This window comes from Corvus brachyrhynchos, unplaced genomic scaffold (genome assembly GCF_000691975.1).
Source record: "Corvus brachyrhynchos isolate BGI_N302 unplaced genomic scaffold, ASM69197v1 scaffold162, whole genome shotgun sequence".
Lineage (NCBI taxonomy): Eukaryota > Metazoa > Chordata > Aves > Passeriformes > Corvidae > Corvus > Corvus brachyrhynchos.
The window spans coordinates 2416256-2427609 of NW_008236696.1; the positions used below are offsets into that span (position 1 = coordinate 2416256).

The 11354-nt window shown below is 37.8% G+C and overlaps 1 long non-coding RNA gene across 1 annotated transcript; it reads left to right on the forward strand.

Annotated features, from left to right (window-relative positions):
* The first annotated feature begins 6 nt into the window (after nucleotides 1-6).
* LOC108444863 lies at nucleotides 7-9731 on the forward strand. The gene is made up of 2 exons (XR_001859572.1): nucleotides 7-7079; nucleotides 8162-9731. It is a non-coding gene; the product is annotated as an uncharacterized LOC108444863 (long non-coding RNA).
* The last annotated feature ends 1623 nt before the right edge of the window (nucleotides 9732-11354 follow it).

Below are 11354 nucleotides of genomic sequence, written 5' to 3' on the forward strand. Positions count from 1 at the left end.
ACAGGAAGAAAAGCTGCTTTTAAGGTACGGTAAGATAAAAAAGAGTAGCTGCAGCTCTGTGAGAAGCTCCAGGGTTGCTCTTGCTCCCCTAGGATAGTTGACTGTACACACATTTTGTCTGGATGCCCATTTTTATTTTAGGCATTCGTTAGAATGGGGCCTCTTTTTTATAAGAGATATTTTCTTATTACAGTTGGTCTTTGATCTCCAAGTGGAGGTTCAGGCACAAGTACAATTTGCAATTATTTCTTAACAGCAGAAATTATAATAGTAGTTGTATTGCCTCTTTTAAAGTAAGTTTTGTCTCTGCTAGTGAATATCTGCAATTTGAGCTATTGTTCCTCAGTTGAAGGCGGGGTTTTTTTTTACAATGAAGAGTTCTGTTATCAAAGAATTGAAGAGTTCTTTGGGTAAACAAACCTCCTTTAATCTCCTTATCCTTTCACTTGGATCATTTATTCACTATAGATCTAATAATTGCGAGGAAACCCATACAATATTTTGTTCTTTTAACTGACAATGAGGTCAACATAACACAGGTGGCCTTTTTCCTTCTTTCTCATTCATTTTGGGAAAGGTGTGGTGGTCAAAGGACACTGCCACAGTCCAGAGTCCTAATGTCCCTAAGGGCAATGAGGCAATGACCTCGCTTTCTTTGTCTAGCTGTGAATTTTTAGAAGATTTGGGAAGATTTATCTTCTTGGGGAGGCTATGAATTTTCATTTCTTTTCAAATTTATTCAAACAAAATGAGCACAAGTCACTTTTAAATACAAAAGTTTTGTTGTTTTTTTGTTGTTTTAACTGCATAACTGCAGCTGACTGATGTGTTTTCTGCCTGAGAACCTGGGTTAGTACGTGGTGTGAAATATTGCTACATGCCTTTCAGAAAGCCCAAATATTGTTGCTGTGCAGCAGAAGTGATGGGGTTCTTGAGAATATGAGTGGTGAGCAGTTACTCAGGTTAATAAGCAGGATGTCTGCAGTCCACTAAAGAGCATTGGCAATCACTCAGACACCTGAGCACTGTACAGGTGCATGTTCACACCAGAAAATGTTCAAATATATTGCTGAAAATACATAACATTTCTGTGAATAAATGAAGCTCAGAGTCATGCTTGGTTTACTCGCAACCTAACTAACAAAAGATTAAATGTGAGTGGGAGATGCATGACTTGAGATCTAATCAGTGGAAACACACGGCAGAATGAATGAGAAAGTGATTAAATGTGTAAAATAGGGACTGGGAACTGGAGTTGGAGCTCTCAGCATGTTGTTGGGCTCTCTCTGTGCAGCGTTGCACTCACTGTGCACTGTTCTGCCTCAGTAAAGGGCAGTGGGTGGCAAATCCAGGCCTGAAACCCTGTGCCTGGACATACCTGAGTGAGCCAGTGTTTGGTCTTTTGTGATTTATTCCAGGGACGCAGAAGGGAGGAAAGGGTCCAAACCCACATTCCTCAATTAGCCCAGGCTCTATTAAGTGGCCTTTCTGCATTTGCAGTTCCCTATATCTTGATAGATAGTCGTTAATAATTTTAATGATCTTCAACCAAAACAACCTGGCATCTCAATATGAGCAACTTGTCAGGGCAGGTAAATGTACAGGGCTTCATAAAGTTGACAGTGGCTCTCTAGGCAGCAACTGCTCTTGATGGAAGGTCCCCAAACTGCTTAAGGTGTGTTTGAAATATTAAAATAGAAATGGCTGCTTTGTTTCCTGGCTGGCTCCAGTTTGAGCTTTAGGTCACATCAAAGTCAAAGTGTATTTTTTAATGATCAGTGCTAGCTGTGGTGCTGAACCTTGAGGGATGATGGGGGAAAAGGGGCATTAGGACTAAATTGGTTTCTCTTTAGGATGCTGGGAAGAGAAAGGCAAGCAGGATCTAGCAGGTAGTGGAAATGATAATATTCCATAGTCACTTTTCAGTGTATCTCAGTCAGAAACAGAAACAAAATTACTTCATTGACACTAAACAGGTAATACAGCCTCCATGCCTGGCTTATTACAAATAATTAAGAAATATAATAAGAATACATATGTGTGAAACCTAATATTATTCACAATGTCTGGTTGGACTTCAGACCATTATTGGCATTGTGAAGTGCGTTCAAATTTGAGGTTATTGTCCTTAACTGACCATGATTTCTTCCATCCAACAGCTTGACAAATGACACAATGGCAAGTTTTGGATAATTAAATAAATATATATAAATTAATGCTCAATATTTCTCCATTCCACTGTTCCAAAAGACCTTTAACAAACACATTTTCAAGGAAATTATAACTCTCTTTGTGTTATGAGTAATGCAATATTAAGCATATACCTCAGCTCTTGAATTATGGCTTCATCTTTGATGTTGGTGATCAAATATTCATTCCCTTGATTATTCAAATAATTAGACATTTTATCAGTTTCTTTGAAAAGCTCAGAAGTAAAGAGCCAAATCCCTTGAAGGGCTGTTCAATATTTAGTTTACTGTCAGCAGAAGAGTCATCAGGCAGGAGGATGCTGAGACAGGGGGAAAAAAGTGTTGTTGCAGAAAGTCTCAGATTTTCAAAGTGAATGCTTTACAACCTTTGCTGTGTTGTAGTTACTTCTTGGTAAAAAATTGGAGGCCAGATCCACACCTGAGGATACTTATCACAGTTTCAGGAGCTTTAATGGAAACAGAGCCATCCCTTACACAGATGAAGGGTCTGCTCAAGCATCCATTCTGCTTTGACTTAAGTGGTGCTTAAAGACAATACCATGAGGAAATTCTGCTTCTCATCCTTGCAGAAGAGGTGGTGCAAGGCTTCCATTTTTATGCACAAAAATAGAATTAAAGATCATATATAATTAAAACTGGAGATGTAAATTCCTCAGTTTCTTTATGAACATCAAATAGTGGCACCAATGAAATCCCAATGTTTTTAAGGTTTTAATTTACCAGTGGCATAAAAAGAAAAATTAATATTTAGATCTTTTTTATGCTTTATTGTTTCAAGCTTTCTGACTGCTGTGTGGATGTTGTGGAACATTAGAATAAAATCAGCTCAATGTTCATGCATAATGTGTGAGAAGTTCTTTCTTTGCTGTAATTTCTACTCTTTCATTCTAATTGTCATCAGCAGAGGATGCAGGCTATAGTTGTCTTGCTAAAGATAAATACAAATATAGCTACAGTATTTTTTGTTCAATTTATTCACCCTGGATATATACACCATATAAAGTGTATCTCTAAAGAAAGATAGAGAGAGTATTTCAGTGTATGTGCAGGGTAGAAACGGGAGGTGTAGAATGTATGTGTGCTTTTTTGTTGAGAGTCAAAGTATAACAATGTTTTCCATCCCTTTCTGCTACAGATTTTGGTTATGCCTCCATGCTCCAGATGCTTATGGAGGCATGCAGAAATAGAGTCTCAAAAAAAGTCAGAAATTGCTTGACTTAAATATTAATTATTTTACAATTTCAATCATTATATGTATTATCTATAAAAAAAGAGCTCACCACAAATGCTTCATAATAAAATACTGTTATACCTGTATATCACTGTGGGTATCATTTTATGTACATAAGTTCATAACAAGTTTGAATGTTTGAGTTCACCATCCTAAACTACCCCATTGCAATGAATAATACAAAGAGTTAAAACCAAAATGGTTTGAGTTTTTTTTCTAACTTAAGTGTTTGAGATGCTTTTATGCACATATGAATAGTTAAAAAATTTCTGAATAAAAATATGTGCTGTCCATCTTCAAGCACTACATTTTCAAGAGGCTTTTCTTTTTCCTTCATACTGGATCAGAAATAGAAACATTGCAGTTGTTACAAAGTAGACAAGGAGAAAGAGGACAACTGGGAACATTAAAAGGAGGCAAGTATTTTTATTTTCATTTTGGTTTTGCTACCCTTCCAACTAAGACATGACCTCACTGGTTTCTTTCCTTCAAGAATTTTTTATTCATATTGAAAGAATCCAGGGTTTCTATGAAACTCAAAATGCTAAAATAATTCTTTAAGCAGTATATAAAGAATTCACTGTCTTGCAAAGGCCAAACAAGTTCAAGTGCCACCAAAATAATTCACTGCCCTTCTCTGATGGACACTATCATTGCTGAGGAGGATGGGGTTTGCACAGATTTATTGCTGGCAAAATACCAGCAAAGACTGACTGGTGTCCAGCTGGGCCGTGGACTGGAAGCACTGCATGAGAAACAGAAATCAGAGTCAAGGGAACACATTATGGAAGGGCTCTCCTGCCACAAAGCCCTGCCATCGACTGCTGTAACAAATCCACAGCCACACGTAGCAGTGTTGTCAGTTCATACCACTGTCCACGTGGAACAGCAGTCATGACTGCAGCTGAGTGTGTCCTCAGCTTCAGAACTTTGTAAACATCAGTAGGAAAGGAGGCAGAGTGTTGAATAGAGATTGAGTGTTTGTTCTTCGAACAGCACCTGCTTAGGAGGTGGAAGCAGAGCTTTCACTGACAGCTTCCTCAGCAAAATACCAAAAGGGTTTCCTTAAGAGAGCCTGTGGGAATCCAGAGAAGACCAAAGAAAAGGAAGGGAACTCCATTGTCTCTGACAGCTCAAAGAAGTGGAGTGGAGAGCAATTGTCCTGGTGAAGAACCTGCAGAGGAGATGGGATTCTGCACAGAAAACACTAAATCTGACAGGCAATCAAGTCAACATATCTAACACCTAAAGAATCTTTCTGAAGCCTTTCTCAGTTTTCTTTCTTTTTGGGGGGGTTGTGATGTCTGAATAGAGTGAATTTGAAACTGAGCCAATGGTCCTTAATCACAGCAAGATTTTACAGAGAAGCCTGCAATATGAGCAAGAAATAGAGAGACAAATATTCTGCTTGAAAGCAGCCGATTAAACATGTAACTTCCTTAATGGGGAGATGTGAGTAAACAGAATCCTAAGTGGAAATTCAATATATTTTTGTATTATTTCATACACCAAGATGTAACCTTTATAGTTCTCCAAGTGTTTAGAAAGCTGGATGCATAGTTCTAGAACAGACCTTGTCCTACAGAAACTGCTGAGCACAGCTTTTATATTGTTGTATCAATGCAATTTATTTACTGTGAAATGTTCACATTATTGAATCCTATTTTTCTCCCAGCTGGTCACACCATGGAAAGCAAACCATCCAGTTTAAATAAATAAAACAATACCATTGTGCTGGTAAGTCAGAAGATAGTAATTCTGTGTAATGGAAATGCAAATATGAATGCAATTGTTATTTCATGGATAAATGGAACTTGCAAAAAGGTGGTGAAATGTTTTTCCCCTCTTTTGTTCATCTCATCATTAGGTCACACACTAACCCATCCTTCATTCACCATATTCCATACACTTTAGTGCACTTCTGGTGGGAACAAATGGTATTTCAAAAGGGTTTATGAACATTTCTTTTCTGATCTAATAGGTTGGTGAGCAGAGGTTGAGGCATCGAATTACCCAAGGTCTCCAAAAGTTATTTCATAGACACATCCTCTTTGCTGAAGATTACTTCAGATAATAGCTGTTTGCCTGTGGGTCTCTTTTTCACGTTGGAGTGTATTCTCAGTACAACATCCTTTTAGGCAGCTCTCAGCACTCCAGACAATAAGCTACTCACTCACTCTGTCCTCCCTCTATTTTTGCACTCATTAATTTAAGAACAAATGTATAAACAGTCTTAAAATTCCAATAAACATTCTTATTGCCATAATTTTTTTAGTGCTCTAAAAGATGGTGAATATTTTGCTAATATTGTTTCTTTATTCTTTTTTTTTTTGTTTTTCTATAAACACAATGAAGTTTAGAATGGTCTGGGGTTATGAGAATCAGGATTGCAAAGTTAAAGGTAGGCAGAGGGAGAACATAATTAGTGAGGGGCAGGAGATGAAGGCTGTGCTAGGCAGATTTCTGAACCACGATGCAATGCAGAATGAGGAACTGAAAGCCTGGATTTCATGGTTCTCATATTAATCCTCCTTTAGAACTTCTAGTATGTGCACTGTCCTTGAAAAGAGGGGCCTGTGCACAGAACATTCCCCCACCTCATCTGTGGTGTGCAGCTCTCAGGGACAGGGGAGACTCACTCCGAGCAGCAGCTGCCTTTCTTGGTGCTTATCCAAGGCAACTGGAACTGTGAAACTTTTGAGGATCACCTTTCACATTAAATCTGTTTTCTTCAGGAAATAAATTCTCACTTCAGCTTGGCCTGTGCTATATAAGTATACAAATCAAGAAGTGTTTCCGATTGAAAGGGCACACAGAGATTGTTCCAGGCTACTAATACCATCCTTGTGTGAAACAAAGAGAGATAACCAAGAGGGGGCTCAAAAGTGATAATCCACACACAAAAAAGTGCTATTTTTCCCAAGACAGTACACCTTCATCACCACTTGCTCAGAGAAATAGTGCTTTCTTTGTATTTAGTGACACTTACAAGGATTACTGCTAAAAGATGTAAAAGGATTCAATACCTGTATTAAGGCTACAGTATTTGAAAATAAGCTGATAAAGAGCTCAAAGATCTGGATGAGAACAGCAAAATATTTATATTTCAACACACAATTAATGCTGCAATGGCAGAAGAAATTTCAAACTATCTTCTAACCAATGACTTTTACGGTCTCATCCTCAATATCTTTGAATCTGAACATCATTTTATCTTCCAGCTGAGTCTGATTCAATTCCCCCATAAAGGACAGAAAAACTTTCCATTAGTTTCAGTGTGGGCTAAGTGAGGTGTCATGGACAAGGTGAAACAGATAAATGAGCATTTACAGAATCAGGTATGAGCATTCCTGAATCAAAAAGGGATGATATATAGTACCCTGTGGGAATGCTGAGCACCTGGAGAATGATTTTCATGAGGATGTGTCCTGCCTTACAGCTGGGACTGCCTCCTCTGAGGTCATCACAGTGTATTGTAAATACACAGCCTTATGTAAACTACCCCACATCAAGACAGGGACGAAATGGCACCACAAAAAGTGGGGTACCCGAGTCTCTGCTGGGTTCTGCATTGCAGAATGAAGCCTGCACCATTTCAACATCCTCTTGGCCCAGGAGAATATCTACACACCTGAAAGGTTAGTTTGAAATTCAATTTGTCCTCTATATTCTATAAAGGTATTTCTTTAATTCAGCATGGTAGAACCAACTATGTAATAAGGCGCTTCTCTTTTCATACTTTTAAAATAATACTTTCCCAAGTTATAGGTAAAAAGGTTTTCATCTGCAGGAGATAAGGGTAGCAGATTGTCCAGTAATATGGATGATTTTTCTTGCCTGTCTGGAATTTTTATTACAATGATAGATCCTTCACAGAGCAAAGAAAATGACAGGGAAAACATCGACAGCATTCTCCAGTGCCTGTTGAGGTCCTTAGCCTTTAAATATTTCAGGCAGCATCTCTGATTCGGAATGAAAATGGACAAATGAAAACATGGACTGAGTTCTTCAGGATGGGGGTTGCAGGAAGAGCTAGAGATGAGATTTATCAGGGCATGGAATAGGTTTCTAGTGGAAAGTTATGGCAAATTAGCCTGAATATAGTACTCAGATATATGGCAGGAAGCAATTCCAGAGAGTTATGGCAATAAACAAAGTAGCCTCCAGGTCTTTTTCATCTGGACAGTTTGGGAATGAGTCTGTGATTGGTTTCTCTCATGGCACAGTCTGCAGCTGGTAAGCAAGGAGGGGAAAAAAGTCAATATTATTTTTTTAGAAGTGTTCCCATTATTTTGCTCTCTGGCCAGTACTCACTAGTGTATAAGTCAAGTTCCCACTTACTCTATAGCACCCTGGAAACAATTTTGACTGTAGAAACAACCAATAGCCTCTTGGAGGTGGTGACAGGAAAGTAGGGAGGCAGAACCAGGAGGGAAAGACCAAAACTGCTCATCTCATCACTCCTCCCACTGCTGTAAGAGCACTCAGCTCAAGAGAACATTTTTTTCAGGCCATGTTCAATCTGCCACAGTTTTAAAATCTCAAGTGATGGGGAATATTTTCTCACCACTTACTGGGAAGTTGGAGTCTGTCAGCTCCAACTAATAAATATCTGGTTTGATGGTGACATTTACAAGTCTTCTGCTCCACTGAGCTCAGTGCACAACAGCTCACATCCCAAAGTCAGTTCCTTAATTACCTTGTCCTTCCCCCTTGTCAGGAATTCATCTGATGATGTCCCAGATGGATGTGCTACACCAGTGAAGAAGGTTTTGCCTTCAAGAAGCCTTTCTGGGATCCTGAGGACACCTGGCACGGCAGGAGGAAGTGACTCAGCAGTTGTTTCAGTGCTTGTTCCTCCGACCCCCACAAGATTTTCCTGAAAATGCATTTGTTTGAGTCTTATTCAACTTTTTCATCACACATTCAACAGAAAGAGAGAAGAAAAATCTTCCCTCGAACAATGTTCTGTATTATTGAAGGCAGTTTGGGGAAAAGATCTTGTATCTAGGACAGGGTAGAATATAAATTTACAGGGAAAGGACACAAGGAAGTTTAACACAGTGTAGAGAAACCAGGATTTTTTTCATAATTAAATTCTTGCTTTTTAAAGAGGCATGGACTCTTTCTCCTTCTTCACAGATTTTCCACTGAAAATTTCATATTAGCAGTCACAATATAGGGAGAGAAGAGACCAGAAGATCCTGTTGCTCTGTAATTGCACCTATTTTTCTCTCTCCTTCATGAAACATTATGGTGAACAAATAAATATAAACTTCACACTTGTGGAATGATATCTTCTTATATGCAGAAATTAATTATAAATCCTTCCAAAGTAAATCCTTATGATCTCATCAAATTACTGTATTAAAAATCATCATAAAAATATCTTTTCATGTGAGACTCTCAAGTATATGAAATGTAAATTAATTCTCAGAAAACCAGCCTGAATGAATGCATTAGGCCTATTCTGTGGGTGGTTATACAGACACTTTGAAAATTTTTTGTTCATATCATCTATCACCTACAGTGGCACAATAGTAAAACTCTCAAGCCTTCCATCTAATTTTCTGCAACCGTGGCACAGGAATTAGACTTTGGAACAAAAATACTCTGAGATTTCATTAAATTGTTTTATTCCTGAGCACCTGAAATTTAAAAAAAAAAAAAAAAATCCACAAAATACTCAGTATGTTCTTTGACCAAATAACTGTTTAGAGATTAAGAGATGAAGGGATCATCTCTATTTACTCTGAGAAAGCTATACAGCATACATAAAAGCAAGGTGAACAAATATGTACTAGCACTAATCCACAATTCTACCAAAGTTTTGAAAATACACTTTCCTAGAAGATTTAATACTTTATCTAAAGGTAGGCAGGTATTTCAGACAGAGGCCTGTCATTGTTTTTATTAACTTAAATGATGGAAGACAGTACTCATGTAAAATTTACAGTGTACATTAAACCATCAAGGGTAAAAACATTCTTGAAGCCAGCATTAAGATTCAAAATGATCTTGATAAATTGGAAAGATGCTCAAGATTCAACGAGATGACAATGGGCAAGTGGCAATGTCCTATTCAGCATCACAAGAGAAGAACAGAGCTGAAGTGCCTGTGAACAGTGCAGGACTGTGGCAGAAGTGTGAATCTCACCTGCCTGTATAGTAACAGCACTGGCACATATAAAACATGGGAGGTTATCATTCTTTGGTGCTTGGCACTGATAAAAGTGTCATCCAGAGAACATCACTCAGGACTAAAGTAATCTTGAAAAAAAAAAAAAAAAGTTAAACAAAAGACTGAAAAACTGTATATAAATTGGCAGGAGTTGAGAAGCATCAAGAACAACAGGAGTTTTAACAAACATCTCTGCATAAAGATAGAATAAATTGTAGCTTTTGTTTGTTTGTTTGTTTCCAAAAATGAGAGACAGAGAGAAGAAGAAGAGAGAAGGGAATAATGACAGTTTTGATAGTGAGAGTTTGTTTTTAATCTATAATCCATTCAACATCAAAAGATGCAACTGAGGACAAACCAACCCCACAAGACTGAAGACGGTGATGTGTTTATTTTGCTTAGAAGATCTATAAAATGGGTGTAGAACCAAACAGCCACAAGTGCAAGATACAAAGCAACTCAGTCCTTCCTCAAGACAGTTCTGTACCATTTTTTACTTCTGAGAAACACCATGATACTTGTGCAGAGCAACAGGGAAGCAAAACAGTGGAACTGACATTAAACATACATTATTCTCCAAATGTCAAAAAGAAAAACTATCTACATTATTCACCAGGTTAATAATAGTCAAACAAAGACTATTCTTTCCCTTTTGTGACTCAACCTACAAAAGCTCTCTCATTACTAAGGACAAGACACCAGAATTAAGATTGCATCCACTCTCAACAACAAGCTCCACACAATTCTCTCCAGCTGCTCTTTCCTACAATTCTGACACACAATATAGGCTAAGAACTTTTAGATGCTGAATCCCATGTAATGCTGTTAACTGCAATCTCTGCTGACATAAGGCATATTCAGTCACAGTTAATAAAGGCAAGCAGTAAGAATTGGATTGGAAAAAAATACTTGAGTTAACATTCCAAGGTGGGGTGGGTTTTTTAATTTTTCAAAAATGTCTGATTTGTTCATTTATTAGTGGCATTGACTAAAGACTGGAAAACTTGTATCCTTGGTGGTGGAAATGTAAATGGTATTCATCTTTAGACCTAAGCAAATAAAAGAACATAATTCCTATAGTCCCTCATAATTAGATACTTAAGGTGGATTTTGGAGCAAAATATTAAGAAGTACAGATATGCTTAAGTAGCTGTCATAACCACTGAGTGCTAAGGCAGAAGGTGTTCAAAGGATAGCATTTAGGAATTTTGGTCTTAATGAAAACTTATGGGATTGACAACCTAACTACCATTCCTCTGGAAATATCCCTAGTTTCTGGTGGAATTTTTTGAAAAACCTTTCCTGTGTGTTTCAGTGGTTTATACAGTGCCTGTTTGGACTGAGCAACTTCAAATTCTTTGTTAATTAATCTTTTCAAATGCATAGAATGAGTTTTTGCAACCTTGGTTTTGCTGAGCATTAACTCCAAGCAAGTGGCATGCTGTTGGTATAAAGAAAAGGTAAGACTGGGAAGCAGTCGTCCAGAAAATAAGAAAATTCTGGAGAGGAAAGAGAGTACTAGGGAGTGGTTTTTGCCTAGGGACATTAAATAATGGGAAGTTATGGGGAAAGGTTGAAGAATGAATGACTCCATGGCAAAAGAGAATAAAAACACAGGATACACTCACAGCTGCCTTCTGAAGTATACTTCCTGCTTCTTCCACCCAGGAAAAAGCTAGAGTTTAACCAGAAATTAAACTTGTGCCATTTACATGCCTCTTGCATCAAGAGA